This window comes from Lytechinus variegatus, chromosome 3 (genome assembly GCF_018143015.1).
Source record: "Lytechinus variegatus isolate NC3 chromosome 3, Lvar_3.0, whole genome shotgun sequence".
NCBI lineage: Eukaryota > Metazoa > Echinodermata > Echinoidea > Temnopleuroida > Toxopneustidae > Lytechinus > Lytechinus variegatus.
This window is the reverse complement of record NC_054742.1, coordinates 32,816,051-32,840,130: the sequence shown is the minus strand read 5'-3', so window position 1 is coordinate 32,840,130 and position 24,080 is coordinate 32,816,051. Positions and strand designations below refer to the sequence as shown.

The window sequence follows — 24,080 nt, the reverse complement described above, 5'->3', positions numbered from 1 at the left end:
ATAATTATTGCATTGTGTTTGTAGTTCCGCGTTCTCACATGAAAACACACTGTATGCGATCATAATGCTTCTCAATATGCTTGCATGCTTTAAAACGTTTCTTGAAAGAAAACTGACAAATGAATGATAAATTACAAATTAATCACTTCAGTAAACTGAACATCATACATACGATATCATTCCGGAATAGGCCTACCAAAAATTAAACAATTATCAGACCGGAGCAACCCCGGGAGCAACGCGGGAAATTTACGACAAAAATATACCGGTACTCGAGACGAACGAGGTTCGCAACCCTTTGTAAATTGACTGAATATTTCCCCCAAAACAAGATAATAAAGCTACTAATATGCAGCTGTGTTATTACCACTAAAATTCATCTTTTAGGCAAAAAACGGCGACAGAAAGTGAAACCGATCGTATCTATTTTGATATCCAAATATTTGCCGAGCGATATAATGAATATACGATACGAGGGCACAACAGGTGCATTAGCAGATAGCAATCTACCGATCCACGTGCCTGAGGTACGCCGCACAATAGACAAATTATTGTAATCGACACCAGGGATGCATAATTTACAGAATTATTCATGAAATACAATACCGTGAAAAATTCATCTCATTATCATACATGAACATCAACTCGAGTAAACATTTACAATGCTATACATTCATTTAGAAATGGTAAAACAAAAAAAAAACGAACACGCATGCAGTCAAATGAATGATGGTAAATAAGGATTTCATTGCAATTATGTTTGATGTTCGTTTTTTTTTAAAGAATAATCAAGTTCTCCGCTAATGATCGTGATTATGCATGTAGTATTTTTTAAACATATATTCTTATTTCCATGAATTTAACAGCAAGACGTACAAGTTCATCTTCCTAAAAAGATAGAGAAGCACGTATGATGAATTCTCAAATATTTTGTCTTTCTTATCATTAACAATTATACTTTAAACGTACATGAATGATATTCAAGAAATATTAAGTTGAAATTAATATTAGGGTGGCAGAAATAAACGGAAATGTATAACTATGATGTGGTTGCCAAGTTGGGGGCTCCCGGTTTTTTTTTTTTTTTTTTTTTTTGCACTAGGGGTGAGATTGAAAATCATTAAGACTATATAGGAGCAAAACAAGCAAAGAAAAATTGATTTACCTCTTCTTCTCCAGTGGTGCTTCCCGAATCCATGCTAACGGTGGACATTTTAAGTCGCTTCCTACTGGGCTCGTCCAAAGCCTGAGGGTCCCCTGCCTCTAGCTCAGCGTAGCTTCCCACGGTGGCCACTTCCAAGTGATGCGGATGGGAGGACGACAGGAGCTCGGTCCCGCTGGTGTCTGGCTGCTCCCGCTTCAGTTTTACTGCTCCAGTTGGCGAAATGGTTGAAAAAAGGCTCCCTCGCGCTGTCTCCTACTTAACAGTAGACGACAGCAGATTTTCTTCAGTTTTCGTTGTTGAAAGGACTGTACTTGTGTGTTTTCAAGACACAGATGATGACCTCTAGATTGCTGTAAGAGGATTAAGACTGCTGAGAAGATACGCCGTAAGAACCCGGAGTTTGTTCAACCGAGATATACGGCGAGCGTCAAGCAGTTCGTCTGCGAAGGAATGCAAGAAGAAAATATCATCTATTGCTGGTATTCGCTATCATTCATCAGAAAAAAATGGTATAAGTCATCCCGAATATTAAAAAAGTCTTGGAGAGCATGTACCATGGAGTGCTGTGCTAGCAAATTATGTGCACCTTCTTCGGTTCAAGTGCGAGCGGTGGGACTCGCCTCACACTGCCGGGAGAGTTTCCCGTAGGTGACAGATGAAGATGTGTTGGTGACTATGAGCTCTTGTAAGCGCCAAGGTGTGTAAACAAGCATGCGTGCATCATTTCTTTCGGTATCATTTCAGTGAAATGCAGTCAAAAATAAAAGAAACAAAAAAATAAATTGCCGTGCTTAGCTATGTGCTCATATCTACGGCTATAAATGCGGTGCGGAGCACACAACACACACTGGTGACAATAAATCAGTTGCGATGCTGAGACATTTATTTTGAGATGGTGTGGATGGTGCGCGTGCGTTGCTTGAATGGTGATAATTTACGATCTGCAAGGTTTAGAGTCGCGCCGCCGTATCTCTCTTTCTCTCTCTCTACCCAAGCATCAAGCAATTTTGGCGGATCGCTCACTTTCGCCTGTTGAGTACATGCATGACGACATCATTGTGTACCCGTATATGCGCACTACTGATCAATGCTAGCATGTCAATCTACCACTCTTCCCAGCTGGTTAGCTGAACCGAATAGGGAAGGGGTATGATGACGTGACGTCACCTATAAGAAGAATCGCATCGCTGATCAAAATGATACAAGAATCTTTCACGTATCCAAGTATATTGTTGAACTCTTTGTTTTAGATTTGATTCACGACTTCAAAGCAAAATACCCGGTAAGAAACAAAATAAAAACAACTTTATACAAAGCAAATAATATGTAAAATCCATCCATGTTTACGAAGAAAAAAAAGAGGCATTACTAATTTCTTCCATTAATGACGATAATAATAGATGAACTAAATGATTTTGTATGAATGCAAAAATAGTTCCTGGACATACGAATGGGACGGTTTTCCGTCAGACTTCAGTCAGTGTAAGGATATGGGCTCTACCCGCCTGCATGCAGCCGATGGACCTTTCATATCACATTGAAAGCAGCTTAAAAGGGAAAGCCTACTCCAACCATATAAGTTAATTCGATCAAATATCGTAGAAAAAAACTCAAAAAAGAATAAAGCTGAAAACTTCATTGAAATTTCACATAACAGTTATGCACAACCTGGTTGTTACTGTAATGAGAGTTCTTTTGTATTTTGTTATAAGAAATGCGAAATATTTCAGTTTTCCCTTTATAACGTGAGACAAGGTTTCATGGCCTCACGCAGAATTTTTTTCGCTGGGGGCAGCACGCATAAACTTTTTAGGAAAAAATCAAAACCGAGGGAGCGAAGCAACCAAGCTTGTCACTAGGGCACTTTTGCATTTTGCCAAGCAAAATTAAAGGATTTGGTGCATACTTTTGGTGTACTGTGTGAATTTTTTTTTGTAAAAAATAAAAAAAAATAATGTTTTCAAAATTTCGGGGGGCACCCCTCCCCCCCCCCCCCCTCCGCTGCGTACAGACATGCAAGGTTTGAATCCTCTCTGAATGGAGATGCCATGGTTGTAATTATCCTGTTTCAATGAAACGTACTGTCTTTTCGCGTACACTGGCAATGTTCTACTGCATTTATCATGTTTATTTCAAATAAAAGAATACAATGGCGGCCCAGTGATTCTATAGATGTTAGGAATTACAGAAATTAGCATTGAAATTGCGCTTTTATGGCCTACCTTTTTGTTTCCAAATAAATAGTTGTCGGTATTATTAAAGGCCTAGGCTCCCGCCAACTAATTTACATTTTTCTGATATAAATCTCGTCACCAATGATGGATATTCATAATGTTGACTGTTTCTATATTTCTTTCTCCCTCTTCGGATTTCGATTGCCTTTCTATTTCATTTTATTTGTTTGCTTGTTTGATTTTGGAGTTATGAATACTTAGTACAGCACTCAATAGAGGAATCGTTATTAATTTGATAACTTTGATCTGCATAATTATGTGCAATAAAGGAGTTGATGAGCCACTTACTTGTTGGTACTTCCATTATTGTAATCAAATTATTGTGCTGTTTTCATTTCATCACAAGTAAACTATTTCTGATGAAAACAAATTTTTCAAGCACTGAATTGTCCGAAAAGTTGAGGATAATCTTTACCTATGCCTCTTAGATAAATTTTGATTAAGATGACGTCATATTTTCCTCTTGTTTGAATTATACATTGACCCCTCCTTTTTATACATTTTGATTATTTCTTCCATTTTCCCTCATATCTTTTGTTTTCCTCCCTTTCCCCTCTACTTGATCTACGTCACCCGCCGCCATATGCCACTGCCTCTGTCTAAGTTTGCAGCATTAGTACTTATCGTCTTTAGATGAAAATGAAAACATTAACGAGAAATATTCCACAAAAATCAATGGTTTCATAAAGAAATTAAAAAAACACGAATCACTTTTCTATGATTGGAATGAAAGATGATTATTGATACTCAAAATCTAATTCACATTATTGGTTTCTTACAAAAGTTTTAGAACAGCTTTACATAAAATGCATTACCCCATTTAAAAAGAAAACCCGTATAGGCCAACGACAGTCATGTTGAATTACAGATTTTTAGCAGCAGGTATTTCTGAAGGGTTTTGTTTTGTTCTTTTAATTTTTGTCTTATTTCTTTGAGTGTTCTGATAGATGTAATCGAAATTGAAGCAGATACTTGGTCCTAACTGACCAGCATTATAAAATTCAGTGTAGTGAGTGAGATGACACTTATGTGAGCAAGAGAGTGGACTTCTGAAAGAAATTCATATTAAAAGAAAAATACTAGCATATTTTATGTCTGATAAGAAAATGTTGTAAGTACCTATAAATTCAAAATTAAGGTCTATTATTAATTTGCGGCAAAGGTCAACTTATTAAGCGTATATTAGTGTGATATTTTCTTTATGAAAACTTTAAATGATTTCTCAATTCCAAATAAAATGATTATTTTAAATTACACCATAGATTGATTACAATACATTGGCGAGTGCAATCGCTGATTATAAGATTTACCTTTTGGTTAGACTAACAGATTATTCAATGATTATCTTTCTGATATATTATAAGAGATGTGTGGCCTCCAATAATCGTTGTATTTGTGTATGAAATATCTTCAATTACAATCATGATAAAGACTCATGGTTATCATTATGTCATCCATTGTAGTGACACCACATTAGCTCCGGTCTTGATCTATATTAGAGGTCAGAGGATTAGAGTTAGAACTGTGATAGAATTTTTGGTCCAGAATAAAGAAAAGATAAATAATTGGGTTGATTTAGTTTCGGAGGTTTGGTTTTATATTTAGCTTAACCTGCAGATTTTCCTTCGGAGCAATTATTGTCGCCCGAGTAAATGTCATGGAACCTGAAGTTTCAATGATTTCTTTCACCAGTGAAAGATGTTATATTTAAAACTCGAATGATAACGAATAGAGAAGTGAACGAATATGAATGAATGAATGGATGGATGGATGGATGAATGAATGAATGAATGAATGAATGAATGAATGAATGAACGAAAGACCGAACGAACGAATGAGTGGGTGAGAGAGTGAGTGAATGAATGAATGAATGAATGGATGGATGGATGGATGGATGGATGGATGAATGAATGAATGAATGAATGAATCAATCAATCAATCAATCAATCGATGAATGAATTAATGTTGTATAGATGGATGAAAGGATGAATAAATGAACAAGTAAATGAACAAATGATTGAATGAATTATTAACGGATAGATGGGTAGATTAATTGATAAATTAATAAAGATGGACGGAGGGACTGGTAATAATCAATCAATCAATGAATGAATGATGAATGAATGAATGAGAGAAAGAAAGAATGAATGAATGGATGGATCGATGATTGAATGAATATTGTATGGATGGATGAAAGTATGAACAAATGATTGAATGAAGTAACGGATAGATGGGTAGATTAATTGTTTAATTAATAAAGATGGGCGGAGGGACTGATAATAAATAAATGAATGAATGAGTGAATGAACGAACGAACGATGGTCAAGCGGTTTATCTTTTATTATTTTGGGGGGATAATTTTGTCATATATGATCCGCTGTTTTACTTCCATTTCTCTTTCCCCTGCTATCCAAATTATTCATTGGCTTGATTAATTTTTAAAGCAAATTAAAACAACACTGCTTTAATTTGAACCGATGATCTAAACAAAAAATGAGTAGATATAGACGTTTAAAGGATTTGGAATTAGTAATTACAGTCAATTGATTTCACGCTAGAAGATCATGGCCCTAAGACAATGAAAAGAATCATGTGTGACATGGTCGTAAACTCACGAGTTCTTCATATAATTTGACCAAGTATTATGAAAATTATATATTGCATCCTCTTTTCTTCATTTAATGTGTCTCCTTTTTATTCGTTTCATTATTTGGTATTGGTTTGGTCGTGGAATTTTCTTTTAACTTATTTTTTTATTATTAGTAGTATTTTTTGGGGGGTGGGATGACCCCATATCGGACCATGCCCCAATCTGTAAAGGCCATTGAAACACAGTTTCTTTGTCAATAGGAACATTTTCGCCTGGTGACTACCGTGTTCTCCAGAGCCGCGAGAAGAGGCAACCGATTACAACGTAGAGGACGCCATGCCTTTTTGAAGACTTTGAGGGGAGGAGTAAAAATGTATCCCCGAAATAGACATTAGAGATATGCCATCTGCAACTAATTGTTGTATGCCATTAATAAACTGTGAGCCTCAAGAACAAAGATGTTTTTTACAACCATTCGCCTTTAACTTTGAAGAATTCCTTATGAATATACAGTGCAATGAGAATATACTAAATAGAAACACGAATTCTATTTCTCATTCATAGTAAATAGTATGATGAATGTATGTGGAATCGTTTCACATGAATGCTGGTATAGAAATAAGGGAATTAAAGAAGAGTAGGTACGGAAGGAATGAATAAGAGTAAAGATTTCTTTTTTTAAGCAAGATGATGAAGAGAAAAGGTTAGATGACGAGAAGAAGTGACAAGAACAGACGAAAAGAAATATTTACACAATAGAGAGAGAGGGGGGGGAGGACGCAGTATATGATGACGATTATTGGTGACGAGTACAAAGAAGAAGGAAGGAGATAATAAAGTGTCTGACAACACCGGAGTAAGACAAAACATATTCATTTCTCTTTAAAAATTCAGACAAAATAGAAGTTGCAAGTATTAGGATTTGTTACAACTTTTACACTGTAAAAACTGCGGTGTTAAAACTGACACCAATTAGAGGACCACACCCTGATGTGTTAAAATTACACCCTAGAGATTAAACATAACACCAAAGAGTGTAAATGTAACAACAAAAGGTGTTGTAATACCACCTATAGGTGTAAAACTAACACCACCGATTTAACACTGGTGTAAAATAACTGGTGTGGATCTCTATGTACACCGGTTAACACCACAGTTTTTGCTGTGTATTAAGGTAAACAAAAAAAAAACACCAAGAAATATACAAACGATCAAAGATGTTTTGTCAAATCACTTGACCTGATTTCAAAATCTACAGATTCTATGATAATTTTTGGCAAAAGCTGTAAGTGAGACAGTATTCCACTTTTTTCTCTTCTTTCTTTCTTTCTTTCTCCTTCTTCTTCTTCTTCTTATTCAAGTAGTAGTAGTAGCAGCAGCAGAAGTATAGTAGTATTAATAGTAGTGGTATAGTAGTAGCAGTAGTAGCAGCAGTAGTAGTAGTAGTAGTAGTGGTGGTAGTAGCACCAGTAGTAGTAGTAGTAGTAGTAGTAGTAGTAGTAGAAGAAGAAGCAGTAGTAATATTTGTTGTTGTTGTTGTAGTAGTAGTAGAAGTAGTAGTAGTATAGTAGTAGCAGTAGTAGTAATTGTAGTACAAGTATCGTTACGATTAAGTATATTCACCTTTATTCGTATCATCTATATAAAGCCAAAATAGACTTCAAGGTAGCTAGGCCTGCATGGCCTTAACTTCATGATTATAAACAAAACCTTCGGAAATACACACCGAGCAAACATCATGAATAACACGATTACGTTGCCTGAATCCCGCTCATAAAGCAATAAGAGGTGCGCAGACGACGCGTTGCTAGGTAACGGAATAGTTGAAAGACAAAGGGTGAGATGATGTTGTGAGTCAGCGAACTCTTGGGATCTCATCCACTCAAAGGTCATCAAAGTATCAATGTAGTTTACAGGCATTTAAATTCATCCAATCACAGTTTATCCATATGCAGTTTATTTGAACATTTTAATGACAATGTTAATGAAGTGTATGACTAATTTATTAAACAAGACGCCCCCCCAAAAAAAAAAAAAATTATGATAATAATAATAAAATAATAAAAATAAACAAATATTATTCCGGATAAACAAAATTAACTGGTTGGAAAATAAAAGAACTTTCTATTCGATTCGATTCATTTCAATTAAATTCGTTTTATTCAATCATTTAAAAACAATATGCTTGTGTATGTATAAACTTTTATAGATAATTCATTAATTTTGGTAAATGAAGTTTAAGTAACCAGCCACAAAATAACATTAGCATTTTTATTAAAAATGCGTGACGAGGGATACTAAACACCTATATAGGAATATATTTTAGAAGTCATATCGCTAGAGAATGATATAAAGGAATTTGTTCGAGCATGAGCAGGCAATGACTGATAATACCAATATACCAATGATTATAAATTGTGAAAACAGCAGTGGTCCCCCAAATCCAAATAAAACCGGACTCGATAAAATAGCATATATTTACGCCTTTTAAGAGAAATCATTTAAACTATAGTTAAAATTTGGGTGATATTGTAAAATCTTCTTTGGCTCTTAGACCTACAAAATAAGGTAAGATAGGAAATATTGGAGTGGCAAATATAGAACAGTATCTACATGGATGTACTTTCGAGTTCCAAACATAAGAATAAGTACAACACCCGAGTTGCATCTTTACATGCAAGTACCCCATCTACGTTGGAAACAGTACATTGGAAGTTGGAGGAATTGTCATCAGTAGCACATTAGCATTTTTAGCCATTCGTCAGTGTTTTTCTTATCGCTAGCCTCTTTCTTCTTCTACCCTATCCCCTCTACTCAGTTTCCATCTGTAAAAGGGTATATAATTGGATAACTTCTCTTTCTCCCGTCTCAATATTTTGTGGTTTCCAACCTTCATTATTCGTCGTATTTATGCGCGTTCAATTTGATTTAAGCAAAATATTGTGATATTGATCAAAACGACAATGAAAATTGCAATGGATAAATTATGAAATACCTGCCGGAGAAAGGTACAAATTATATATAATGAACAAAACACGGGGTTTCACTGTCATATACGTTAACACACATTCAAATAATGCTGTAATTGTTTCGCCAGACGAATTGTCTTGTATTTCATTATATCAAATCATGAATGAGAAGCATGTTTTTCTAGTCTTCAGAACTAAGTGTTTGGATTCCATTTTTCTTAAATCTTGTCTGAAAGTGCATCCATCATTTACGGAAAGTGCCTTACTTCAGGTTATTCTTTGTTATATTGTTCTGAACAATTTCATACATAAAAGCTAGCATGGCTGAATGTCCAGAATAAAATTTTGTTATTAAACTGCCTTCGTTGTGAAATTGGCAGTGTTGAGTAAGTCACGAAGATACGAAAACTTTGTACCAAAAGATGTGCAAGACTTGCAATAAACCCGTCTGATACAACGATGTGGAGCAACATCGATGATGTGGGTGGTTTCGCGACGAACACATATTCGTGAAGGGGAGCGAGGAGTGGTAAAATGGCCAAAGTCAGATGTGTTAAAGAAATAAGACGGGTGAACTTACTAAGGTTTTCTCATGCAGTTTTATTTTCCTATTAGACCTTTCGTTTCATCATATTAAGATTGGTGGGCGTACATTCATCTACGATTGTTCGTTAAAATGTATTTGATATCCAAAGTATTTACCATCGGATTCTGTAAAAAAAAAGAAAAAAATCAGGCTAGGGAAGAGATCTGACCACCTTGAATCATGTTCCGATTATTTATGTAGTGTGTTTTATTCATTCTAATCGTGTTGTTCTTTGTAATAAATGGGTCTGTAATGATAGACAGTGTTATTTTTTGCACATTTTGCCAACGAATAATGTACATGTATAACAATTTTGACGCTTGAATGTATTTAACACTGAGCTAAATGTTTGAATAATTAGAAGATACAAAGAATTATTTAAAATAAATCGGGAAATTGTCACAAAACATCGAGATGTAAGGTTCCACTGTACGAGGAGAGGCCGAAAACCATCGGGAGTGTGGGGGGTGGGAACACACCGGTCGAATAAAACTTGGAACAGGAAAAAAAATTATGTGAAATTAACTGCGATTGCACTTGATATTAATAACAATATAGATTCATAACTGAGGGGAATAGTAGGAGAAATATCGGCGGCTAGAAATTTCCGTATTTGATTTGTGAATTCATGATAATCCAAGCGAGAGAATTGAGGAGGTACAATAAAGAGGAAGAAGTGCGTGGCTCCTACCATTATTGAATTGATTTCTGCGGGTATTGTTCTGCAGAGTATTTCACCGCTTCACACTCTCGCAGCTCTAGCGGGGAACATGTCAGCGAACTCACGACGGGGTAGAAATATCGCTGTCAATTCCGCCGAAGCTAGAAGGGTTATTTCCATCCGCACTTGAGAAAATGAATGCAGTCACGATATCAATGAAGGTATTGAAGACTTTATAAAATACATAATTCCTTTACCCACTATGATGATAATTCTTCAATGATTTGAAAGTCAAGGTCAATCGATCTCTACTTCATAAAAGGGTGTATAGAAATACAAATTAATCACAGGAATACTCACAAATTTTACGGAGTCAAGCGGTATCTGTCTATTAAGTATCGGTATTTTTTTAACTAGACTGAATTCGATGGTTCATCTCAAAGCAGTCCAGGTCGCCACGATTTAACACCATATACTAGCTTATAAATAGCTCAATTCTAAAATGATTGTGAATTTGAATGTATATGACATCGTTATATATACGCACCCCTAAATCAGACTGGATACAAGTCTATTCATATCATTTTGTGTTCTCTCATTTCCTGTTAAGAATTTACTTTCAACTCGGATAAGGCTGCTGAGTATTTCCCCCTAATTGTGATCAAGTTTCCCCTTATGCACATGCTTTTTAAGTTAATACCGGTTAATACCCGCCCAAGCATCATAATGTGTTTCGGTTTCTGAACATAAAGTGAATCTGTCCAGTGAAAGTGATGATTAAAAAAGACGATATGGGTGTGAAGATAAAATCGTGTAGTATACATAACGAGTACCAGGATAAGCCTATATATCAAAAGAAAGGACGTGAGACTTAATGCCAACATTGATATTCTCCAATGATCAGCCTTCATTCTTTTTAAAAAGTAATATGAATTCTCGATGGACGGCCATGAAAGCAGAAGCCTTATTTACATTAATAAAGCTTTGTCTCTTTTCTTGTGTAAACCTTTCAAGTTTAAAGTATATTTGAACCATATAGGCCTGTATCAGTTTGTTTAATGAAAGACTTTCTATTTCATTTGGGAAAAGGGCATTCAGGTGAATCGGAATTTCAGAATAATAGATAAGGCGTCTTCAGCGCAAAACCCAAATTGTGCATGTTAAAGAGTATTCAACGACTGATTTCATGGGAATAAATGAGGCATGATTTAACAGTAAGACAAAGCAGAAAATGAATAATCATCACTTGAATATATTGTTCGATTTCAATTTTATCAAAATAATTGAAATTTAATATCCAAAAAGATTAATTAGCGGAGCTCATATTGAATGATATTTCAAAATAGGTACATAATGAAAGGTCTTACGTGCATGGGTCCAAATATTCAAAGCATGTGCTGCATGCCTCCTGTTTCCTTATAAATTCAATACGTTTTTAAGTCATCCTTTCTTCTAACTTTCACGCGAGGGTTACAAAAAGACAAAGGAAAAAATATAACCATGCAGGAAGTACATCTCCGTTATGAAACCATCAACTTAAGAATTAGAGCTCAGGCCATCAAGTCTGGCGATCATAAACACTACACCCTTGTCTATCGCTTTGATTAGCGGTCGAAGTACGGTAACACGTCTATCACGAGAAGTGATATTTACTATAAAATTGATGCATTTTATCATTTAAATATTAGCAAAATTCTGGAGAATGCAGATCATTTCACTACAGACAGACGTTGTTCACTCATAGATATCAGCGAACGTTATATTGCTGAAAACATAGCTTTTGTTTGATGTTATCATTGTCATCAGCATCAGCATCATCATAATAATTAATATCCACATCATAATATATGTATCAATAATTTTATCAACAATTACCATTGTTTTTACTCTCATCGGTGTTATCACTATAGTAACTATATTTCTGCAGCATGCATTCTACAATGTTCGACTTCTTTAGCCTTTCAATATGTCACATCGGTAGGGTGAAAGATAGAATCCACCCTCACACGCATAATCACACATCCTGCGCACGCCACATTAAATCCAAAGAGGAAATTATAAAGATCGAAATATTTTCTTGTTTCATAAATAAAAACTGCTCGTCCGTGAAACACGATTGCCAATTAGAATAATGATAAGAACCAAAAAAATGCAACGTCATGAGAAGGATAATTTGCATATTATGATATTTTCTGGCATGTTATAAAACCATCATAAAAACCCACAAAAACAAATATTATGAATAAGGGGCCAGCGGCGTAACAGGGGTCGGTGGCCAGGGGGGCAAGAGCCAAAAATTTCCCGGTCATATCATGGTATGAACAGGCGTAATGGTTTAACGAGGCGACGATTTTGAGAGGGCCAGACATTTCGTATCAGGCAGAATTTATCTTTTAAAAAAATATTGCGAGCGAGCGGGTAAAGCGAGCGAGCAAAAAATTTGACAAAAAATCAAATTTTGTGATATATTTTGACATGATATCCAGAGAATATATTTCACTCTTCTCTCTTTCCATTCCTTTTTTTTTGTTATCTGTACGCCACTGTGAACAGGATTATTTGCGGCAGTAGCGTGCAGAGTAAAAAAAAAAACGAGGGGCGCAGTATGGCGAATGTGCTAAAAGGCTGCTTAATATAAGTCCCAAGCGAGCGAGAATAAAATCACCTTTTCATGAGAATCTAACTATGAGATATTTTTTTACATTATATTCAGTAAATAAAATCATATCCTACACTTTTCCTTTGCTTTTCTTTCCTCCTTTTTTTCTTGGTAGAAATTTTGGGACCATGGCCCAACCCTTCCATACTCGTATACGACAGTGCTATGCGGTTGGTGTCTGGGGCGGAGCCCCCGAACTTCTTGATATCAAAGCCATTTAAACCTCGCAGATTGCCACTATTTAATGAAATCGCGGGTATATACAGAATATAGCTTTTACGCAACACATCTATTCAACCCAGTTGAACCAAATATTTTGAGGGGGCAAAACAGCAATGTGGGAAAATTTGTTTAAAAAAAATTAAGTCGCAAGCGAGCAAAGCGAGCTGGAAAAAAAATTGCCTATTGAAATCAAATTCTAATTATGTGATAGATTTCTCCATTATATTCAGCAAATAACACATTGCATTGTTCCCATTCATGTCATTACACGTTGTCTCCCATAATTTCTTTTATTTCCTCTTGGGTGTTGAACCAAGACCCCCGCGCCTGTACGCCAGTGATTGAAGATAAAGCTTAATGTAGGAAGGGTCCCTACAGGGGGCGTAATAGAGCCATTTGAAGGTCATAGATGAAGAGCCCCTACACTGCTTGGGGTCTGGGACATCGCCCCGGTAGCTTATTTGCAAGGCAATAGCACAATGTTGTATGCAGTTCATCTTTCTTCCCGCTCTTTATTTTCTATCCTCGTCAGCCCGGTCGTTTTCATTTCTTGTCCCTTTTCTTTTTTTCCAATTTAGCTTTTGACTAATTCTATGCTACCTTTATTTCCCGCTATTGTTTGCCATTTTGTCATCTTTTGATTTATTTCCCATCATGATATTGCACTACATAGATCTATTTCGGAATGATTTGTTCTTTTTCAAATGTTCTTCTTTCGTTCTTCTTCCCGCTTTCCTTCCTTTTCCATTTTCTTTCCACTTTTCCCTTTCTCTTTCCTTTTCCTTCTTTCCTTTCCCTCTTTCCTTCCCTCTTTCCCTTTCTTTCTCCCCCCTTTTGCCCCCCTGCCCCCGCCTGTTACGCCACTGAAGGGGCCTAGTCTTGAGAAGACGCCAAAGAATAACCAGAGGAATTGCGGTACTCCGGAATTAAGTTCATTGTGTGGTATATCTTTTTAATCATTTTCCCTAATCGTCTTATGCAAACTGCTCTATCGTTTGCCGCTGGTAATGTGTATGGCAACACTTGGCTAACAGAAAAGGAAACTGCATGACTGCTTTCTTTAAGTTTGAATTATTTCTCTGATGACTACAACATTGTGCTTATCTATCTTCCAAGTATTAATAAGGCATAGTTAAGTCCAACTTTACTTTTAATTCTAAATGTCTACTGATTGAACGATACCTGCCTTAAATAGAACGTCTTCCCTCGTAAATTTTGTGGGCTGTGGTGGAAAGAAGAATACTTTTTTATCGTGTATCTTGGAAACTATGAGCTAAGAATCAAACCACAACTGCATGATTAATAAGGTACTGTCGACAGAGACTTAATTCTTTCCCAATTTGGCACAGTAAAATGCATTCCAAGTCATTAATTTTCGATTCATTACATAGATCTATGAGAGATTACAGTTTGTATGAATTAGTTTAATATTGTGCTATTGAATTATATTATTTTATCAACGGAAATTTTAAGTGCGACCCAATCAACTTACGAATAGACATTTTCAACATTATTTGTTACAGCACCCCATTTAAAACAAGACTTCATCATTATCATTATATTTCTTATCTTTATGGTGGGAATGTACAAAATACTTTTTATTATCTATCATTGTTATTATTTTCAGGTGTGGGCGTATCCTGTATTGATCAGGTATATGACATCACATTGGCATAAACATGAATGCGCGTTTTTCCTCCAATACTTTTAAGATGAGTCTGATCGAAGCTTGACAGTGGACGGCAATTACTAGTGCTGATATTGACTTAATATTGTGTGTTCAGTTCGGATATCGTGAATAATAATATTTCATATTAAGTATGAGCATATCTCAGATTATCTAATCCATATCGGATGTAAGGAGTTATCATATTATGACATATTGATTAATATCCCCAAACAATGCTGTAATGAATATGCATATAACAAGATGATTTTGCAAATGAGCCCGCTGATAATGTCAAACATTTACCATGTTTACCGTTTGCTTTGTATTTATCACATACAAGATAACATATTACACTTTCAAATGCAGTCAGACCGTGATTTCATTTTAGGACGAAAATTTTTAGTTCATATGATAATTTAATAGTGTATACGTGATCATGTTTCTGATTTATCATACTTCAGTTTCGTGTGAAGTTGTAAGAATTATATATGCTTGATTGATTTACTCTTTTTATTCGATTGGACATGTGGTTTGGAACACTTGTTATAGGCCCGGGTTATATAGGGCACGCTTTATATGGTGCAACCAGGAAAGGGATAATCTCACTTGACAATTGGATTTTATTTCGGGGATGGTCGTATAATTACCACCTATACAAAACTGTTAATTTTTAGTATTAAATATTACAAAAAAGTATATGCCCCTGTATGCATTGAGTTTTTTATTTATGTGCACGTTAGACGTTGTGAAGTCTGTATACCAATCTGATTCGGTTTATTTAAAGGGATGGTTCAGGCTGGATATATTTATTTTTCATTAAATAGAGTAAAATTCACGGAGCAAAATGCTGAAAATTTCATCAAAATCGGATAACAAATAGCGAAGTTATTGAATTTCAAAGTTTATCAATATTTTGTGAAAACAGTTATATGCACATCGTCATGAATATTCATTAGGTGGGCTGATGATGTCACATCTACACTTTCCTTTTTCTTATGTTATTACATGAAATCATAAATGTTTTATTTTTTCATACATGTGTAAATGATGTGCCTCCATTATAACAAAATAAGTTGCGGCAATAAATAACTAATGCACTTAATCAGTTGTCAGTCCCATTGTTTTAGTTCTTTTGAATAAACCTAATATCATAATATAAAATAATAATAATAATAACTAGCATTTAGTACGCTCTCCATAGTTAACTATATCAAAGCGTTTACAAACGAGTTTAAAACAAGAGTACATAATACTTACAATAAAAATACATTCAAAAGAAATTAATCGGAAAAGAGGTATGTTTTTAGAAGTTTCTTGAATTGATCTGAAGAGTTTGATGATTTAATGAAAGTGGATATGTTGTTCCATTCTTTAGAAGCAGTAACACTAAATGTTACATACAAAAGAACAAGAGGGGATATGACATCATCAGCCCACCTAGTGAATATTCATAACGACGTGCATATAACTGTTTTTTTTTTTTACAAAATATTGATAAATTTTAAAATTCAGCCCGGACCGTCCCTTTAATAGCTCTCTTAAAGAATGTCTCCATTTGACCGTGATAGAGTCTGAATAAACAAAACAAAACTAAACCAAGAGCAAACTACTTTTAAGGTTTTCGTCTTTGCATTGTTATTTTTTTTTTCTTTCAAATGAATATCACAAATTAATTCCCTCTAACGCTTTAATGATGACAAATTTTACTCTCCTATAAACTAATCCATTTATAGCACTGACTGTCGACTGATAATGCAGGGCCGCTGAAAGATTTTGAAGTGGGGGCTGAACCAAAAGTGGTGGGGAGGGGGCTGACCATGCAAAAATAATCAGATGGTCATTTTACGTTTTTTGTATATGGTTTTGGGGAAAGAAGTACAGGGGGCGGGGGCTGAAGCCCCTGCAGTAACCCCCCCCCGTTTCCGCCGCGGCCCCTGTAATGTGAATAACTTTCATCTTCACCAAGCATTATCTGGTTTATTTAAGCAGTGTAACAATTTACATTTTCCATTTTCTGCACTTTAAGAAAAAAAAAGTTAAAATGATCGAATCTAGAAAGAGGCTCTGAATACAGCGATTCCGATTCATCTGTATCTTTTATTATTTTTAATTTATGTCAAGATATTTTTCTTTTGAATTTATTTCATGTAGTCTCTTCAATTCAAGTCTTTGATTGATGGTAGGATTTTAATCATGTATCCCTTACATTATCAGGAATGTTGTTTGGACTGTCGGTATTTGAATAGTATTATGATTAATTTCTGATATTTTTGCTTTCATGCATACGATCATATTAATATATCCTTATATTACTTTGTAGAGACCTTCCCCGCTTTATTTTTAAGATTTTTTTTTTAAATTCTTTCCTTTTAAAGCATAATTCAGTTAACGTTATACATTCTGTCTTGTAGATTTTATTACTTTCTTATGATTCAATTCAATAAAATAGTAAAATCTTGTTTAAAATTAGACCAAAACTTATTTATATTTGTACAACATGACACAATTACACAAATCATGTAAATTTATAAGAAAACCTCTCCTAGGAACAGTTTAGGCCGATATTATCCACTGCATATGCATGGGAATTCACAATAAAACAATAGTGTCCAACAGTATGTGGGTATTGGACAGAGAGCATGGCTGGGGACTGCATGGAGAAGGGGAGTTTATTAACAGATAACGTTCTTGATAATGTATATTCAGTATAATTAGCAATTCGAAAAGTGGATCAAAAATTTTCAGACTTGCATAGAAAGAAACAAGATCGTGAAAAAATCCCCAACAAACACACGTAAGGTGCCTTCAAATTACATTGATCGATATGACAGATTTTAATTCCAAAATATAGGAAATAAATGAACTAAAACTATATTCAATCAAAAGAATTAATCTACGCCATATTGAATTGAGATTCGCCGTGTGAATGCATTACACTAAGTCTTATTAGATACTACTACTGTTTATAGCTTTTCATTACATCAATGAAGATGGGCTGGAATGAAATTTGCGGCGGATATGAGGGGTTCGTTGCGTTCCTTGGAAACGATTTGGGGGGAAATGGTGATGTCGTGAATTATTTAGAACTTGGAGTTTGCAAGTTGATGGCAGATAGACTTTTAATGGATACCATTACAAAATTTTCTCAAAACAACATGTAGCCCTGTATTGAATTGACTATACTGTGTGTAATAAAATATCCCAGACCAACTTGAAACGTGGAACAAAATATGATTCGATTGATAGTCTTGACCGAAACTATATAGACAGATTTTCAGTTGAAACTGATCATCTGACTTTGCCTGAGCTACCTCTACTAACACATCTTAATACAATCCCTATTCACTATGTTGTTTATTGGATTCGTGTCATGCATGGTGACATAATTGACAGACATAATGAAAAGACTGGTTATCAGGCGACAACATTTACGGTTAGGAAATGACGTAAATTGGATCAATTTGGGAGGAGGCTTTTACCAAAACAAACTACAAGAGTATTTGCATGCAAAGATGCGCCATGCAGACAACTTGCTTCGAAAGTTTGGAGATTATTGTGCGCTTAGAAACATTTTAGGTATATATTAAGCGCCTTACAGAATTAAAATGTAAATTTTTTCAAAATAAACTTGGTATAATTTAGGCAATATTGTGTTTAAAAGGGGTAGGTTACTCTTTCATAGAAACACCCATCATTTTTTTTGTATAATTCAGTTTTTATTGATAAAATAAGTTTACAACAATCAAAAAACAATTACATGAAATATTACACATACAATACAATATGAACAAAAATTGAATAAAAAAAAAGAATAAAAGAGCGACGCGAATTTCAATACATAAATATTAATAAAGATTACCATGAACATTCACAGCAAATTACAGCTCAAATCTCAATTTGCGGAAATGAAGAGTTAGTTTACCTTGCTTTTTGGCTATCCTGTTTCTCTATTAACATTCAAATGAATTTTAATAGCTTGGTAGGTGGGAGGGTTATATTTTGAATTTACAAATATAAATAAAATATTTCATTAAAAGAAAAAATATAAGTCACAAATCTATCGTCTTTGTATCCAAACATTCTTTCACATGGTGTAAATAAATGTTATCATGTATTTTCATATTTATTTAATATTTAATATTTCATATTTAATCACGTCATTCCAAAGAGGTTGAATGTGGGTGCATTCCACCAAATATTTTAGACAGTCCAGTGCCGTATCAAGGGGGCATGAGATTTTTAATATTATACGGAATATTTTCTATTGTTTTTCTTGTAAAAATTATACATTGAGTTTCCAGGTTACCTATTTTACTCACAATATTTAAAATCCTTTAAAATATGTTTTGTTTCATGGACAAAATGCTCAAGAAAATGTATTGGTCAAATTCAATTAGGATTTCACCCCTTGGTCAAACACTTCACCCTTGCTTATCATAATGGAGGTTATAACGCAGTCTAGAAGCGATGGGGGGGGGGCGAACTGGATATCTTCCCGGATGTCATAATGCAAAGCCTAGATATGCTATTCGGACAGACTATAGGACTATTGTTGTTGTTTTTTCTCTCTCTCTCAGTTATGATACCGAATGTAAAATACGCAATAATTTCAATTGTTTTATTTTGGAATTGAATAATTGAAATTTTGACTTCTTTTTTACCAATCAAAATTATAAATTATATCTCATTACGATTGTATGCCAATTATTTACAAATATATTCAATTAATTATAGACTTTACCTATTAAAAATGGCATCTTTGTTAGGAAGATTTTAATCAGTTTTGAAATACATCATACAAATTCATTTTGTTTTATATTTACAAAAGTGTATTCGCACAACTTTATTAATATAAATATTGAAGAAAAATCACAATAATTTGTTCAATATATATATATGTATATATATATATATATATATATATATATATATATATATTATTTTAGACTTATCCCAGGTCAATTTCGATTAAATTTTGTAAAGCCCATTCAATCCTAGTCTATGGGATCCAGGAATCAAATAATGGTAATGGATGTTAAATATCAATAATTGTCGGTCAAACCATTAAGTGATTGGATACCTTTATTACAACTTGAAAACAATCCATTAAACCCAAGCTGACATTATGACACATCCCCATCACTAAATATCATAGGCTTAAAAAATAGAATCTGGTAACTTTGATATCCAATGGTAACTACCATGACAATAATGCTCATCAGCCAATCAAAATCAATGATTCCATGTAAGTTACAATTGGATGGCAAAATTACCATATAAGTAAGTTTTTTTATATGCAGCGGGACCGTGGGATCGGTTTCATAAAGAGTTACAATCATAACTTTGGCATTCATTGCAGCTTCCATGGTAACAGGATTAGGGAAGCCAATCACAAACACGGTTCCAAGGTAATGGTAAAGTTATAAAAGTCTTTATGAAATAGTCCCCATTGGCTGTGATTAGAGACGAGCCAATAGATTCAACCTTAAAGATTTGAATTTGACGCTAAAGAATTTGAATCTTAATCCTTTGACATTAGAAAAGATGAATTTTTCTTATTCATATTAAACACTTATCAAAGCCGATCATAACTTCACCAGACATGATAAAGACTTATTAATTATGATAACCTGAGTTTACCTTCATAGAAACTTACTTGAACTGAAAATGAGCATGCAGTTGTATAAATAAACATAGTTTACTCAGCAAGAAATTACCATTGGTGAAAGCAGAAAATGGACTTTAACTGTTTTTTAAGTGGGTTGGATGCAGCTATATTTCCAAAGCTGCATGAAAATGCACTGAAACCCAAACCTGCCAAATGTTGATATATGTTATTCATTCGTCTACTAAAAAAACTAATCACGAAAAGAAAATGGAGTATATTCATATCTCTTTGCAAAAAATGACAAAATTTACACTATCCATAATATTATAAAACGAAGACATTTTAAAGGCTAAATGTCAGACTTATTAGTATGCTTTGTTTGACGATCAGCCATGCATAAAAATTATTTAGTTAACTATGCCATTGCAACCATTATTCATATATGGTCTCGATCATTATTTTTATTGAATTGAATTTCAAAGGTGCATTGTTTCATTAAATTACGGAAACGCAAGTATCATTAAAAAACTTGTGCAATTCTTCGGTCATTATCTTTGATTGGGGTATCAAAGGGCATATTATGAAACATTATAGGCATGAGAATTTATTTTTGATATACAGATACCGTCTAAAAAATACTTTTGGGTGATATCCTTTCTTCAAACTGCTCTTACCCCCTCATGCGCGAATGGGAAATCATCAGTTAGTTATATCACATGAAATAAGAGAATCTAAAATTCACAATTATTTGCAATTTTTAAAACATATTACGCCTAACTCATTTATGATGAGAATATCTATAGTTATCGGGGGGGGGGTCTAAGACACATCTTTTCATAAGGCGTATTTGTTATGCGTCAGTTGAAATAATCAAAGGACGAAATAAAGAAGACAACCATGTATTTCTTAGAAGTAGAATTAACAAAAGGTTTGTATCAAATATCCATAGGTACGGTACTCGAAATAGTGATTTTAATTTTATATTGCCAAAACGTGAAGGACATATAGGGAACACTTTTTACTTTAATGGCATCCAATCTTGGAATGCTCTTCCCAATAAAGTAAAAGCAGTTAAAATATTTTCTCAGTTTAAGAGTGCATTAAAGAAGCACCTAAAACTGGAAGCTACTCGGGAGCAATATTACCATTAGAAATCACACATTTTGTACTGTTGGTTTCTACTATTTTAGATAATGTATACATTAGGGCATGTTAAAATATAATCTTGTTTTACGTATTAAGAGGATTGTTGTTTGCTTCAGATGTTTGCTTATTATTTGACTGATGGATATGTATGTATGTATTTTATTATTTTTGTTACCATATTCCAGTTTTGTTACAATATGTTAATGTTTTATACTAACTATAGGACCCCATTGGAAATAAGCCTTTCGGCTTTCATGGGCTATCCTGTCAAGGTATTCTTCAATTTCATTGTAATATCTTGTGATATTCTTGACGAATAAAATCAATCAATCAATCAATCAATCATAATTCAATAATTAAAAAGATGATCGTTGTGATATAAATAAAATGTTCTTACATAGTGATAATCATACAAATTACATAAAACCATAGTGCCAAAATTAAAACGAGGGATTTATCAAAAAAGATAAGCCTGTAGTAGGTATATCTCACTCTAAAATTTGTGAGTAAAATTTAACCAATTTGGGGTAGAAAGGGAACATGCTTTTTTTCTGGGTATTTTTCTTTACACCCATATTCGGCTATTTTACCGCAGCATTGCGTAAAAAGTTAAAAATATCTTTTTTTACACAACCATGATGTGTTCCCATTTTACCCAGTATTGGGTAAACGTTTTTTGGGGTGCTCCTATAAACCGAATGAAGTTCCCTCTATACGCGTAACTGAAATAAGAATAAATCGCGCCAACTCCGTTGTTTGTCGAAATGTGTTCACTGTATGTCACGTTTTTAGTGGTGTCCCTACAAAGTTTATTGTTCGCGCATGCCGCATCGAAACGGTTCCGCTACGAACATCGTTTGAACGTAGTGATGTCTGAATATGTGTGTGTAGACTGCAGTTGCAGTTCACTGGGCATAAAATGAGTTGTTGCTACGTTCTTTTGTGTCCGCGAGGCCTATATACTACGTCGATGACGATGTATAAAGATATTTGTTATACTGTGACTATACACTGTTAAAAAACCCTGATTTTACAGAAAAAATAGAAGATTTTGAGAAAGCAACAGAATCATTCTGTAAATTCAGAAAATTTAACAGAACAGGTCTGTTTAAAAAGGGGAAAAGGTGTTTTATTCAAGGAAATTTGTAAGATTACACAATCCGGTAAGATTACAGGTGTTCTATACTCTGCTGCAGTAACTTCTTTTAATTTTGAGGATAAATTTTCTAACGCTGTACTCTATTCAAACGCGCTCAAGATACGTGGACTTTTGATATTATGTCCACGAAGTTCATGCAGATGCCACCACGTCAATTAAAGTTCTCGCTGCGTTCTCTGTACGCTGTGGCAGTTCTTACTTAGTCACTGTCTCTTTCTTTTACGCAGTAAAAACTTACACATAATTAAATCAATCGTAATCATTAATAAAAAAAAAAGGAGTCTATGTTCTTAAGTTAAAAAGACAAGTCATCTTCAAGTGGTTGCCGTATTTCAATAGATTCAATCGATTTTTTTTCATGTCTACTTTATTTGCAAACAACATTGATCGAAAAAATGAAAAAAAAAATCGACGGTTAAAAGCCTGCAAAGACCAGAGGCAAGGCAGCCTAGGTAGGGGCTGCAGGTTTAACAGTCGCCGCCACTGTGCACAGTCTTCAGCATCTAGACGTACATGTATTACCATCATAAAATCAAAGACAATAGCTGCACCCTCCGTTCAGATTTAGAGGTAAGCACATACAGCATTCTGTTTTTCATGATAGATGATAGACAGATCTTCATTTTTATTTTATCATCAGGTCATTATCGACCTCATTTTCATTTTCTTGTCTTTATTTACTGAGTATCTTATTACAATCTTCAAAATAGAATTTTAGATGTATTCACTGCCAAAAAATTAATTTCAATACTAGTAGAGTAGAACATGATGAGAAATAGCTTTTGGCGTCAATATTATATGAACTGGTAAGATAATTGTAAATTTAGAATATAGTTCTCACCTGTAAACAAGCGTGAAATTGAGGGTGGAGAAAGTGAAGTTTGAGTTGTTTTCCTGCCTGGCCAAGGGAAAAACTAGCCTCTAGATGATGCTTCGATGACTAGGAAAATGGAAGCAAAGACGATGACACAATAGGTCTATACTTTAAAATAGTATATGATTGTTAAAAAGGACGTAAAATTCGAATTGTAAGATTTGATATTTTTCTAAAGAAGATCGGTTGCCAAAGTGCTAGGTGTTGTGTCCGCAGTGAAGGTACGTTAAACGTGACAGCTCGTTAAGATGGTGGTTGGTGGTTGTAAGTTGTGAGAGTGATTGCCAACGATTCTAAAGCTTCGCGGTTATGTTTCTTTCAGGGGAGTTACGCCATGGCAGTGGGCGTGTACTTTCATTGCTGGTGGCGCCTCTTTGGTAGGGAGAGAGACGTAAAGACGGTTAAGAGCCACCGACTGCGCATGTTTGTTACGTGGCGTATACTGTTCTCTCTTGGTGAATGCATTTAAATGGCTTCTTGTCTTGAGCAAGGAGATGAAGAAAGAGAAAGGGTAAGGACAAAATTGAGAGTGAATACA

The 24,080-nt window shown here is 34.5% G+C and overlaps 1 long non-coding RNA gene across 1 annotated transcript; it reads right to left on the bottom strand.

The window, feature by feature from the left end:
- Positions 1–1,166: 1,166 nt before the first annotated feature.
- On the bottom strand, positions 1,167–23,879 carry LOC121410808. The gene is made up of 2 exons (XR_005969378.1): positions 23,510–23,879; positions 1,167–1,605 (listed from the first exon to the last, which is right to left on the bottom strand). It is a non-coding gene; the product is annotated as an uncharacterized LOC121410808 (long non-coding RNA).
- Positions 23,880–24,080: the final 201 nt, after the last annotated feature.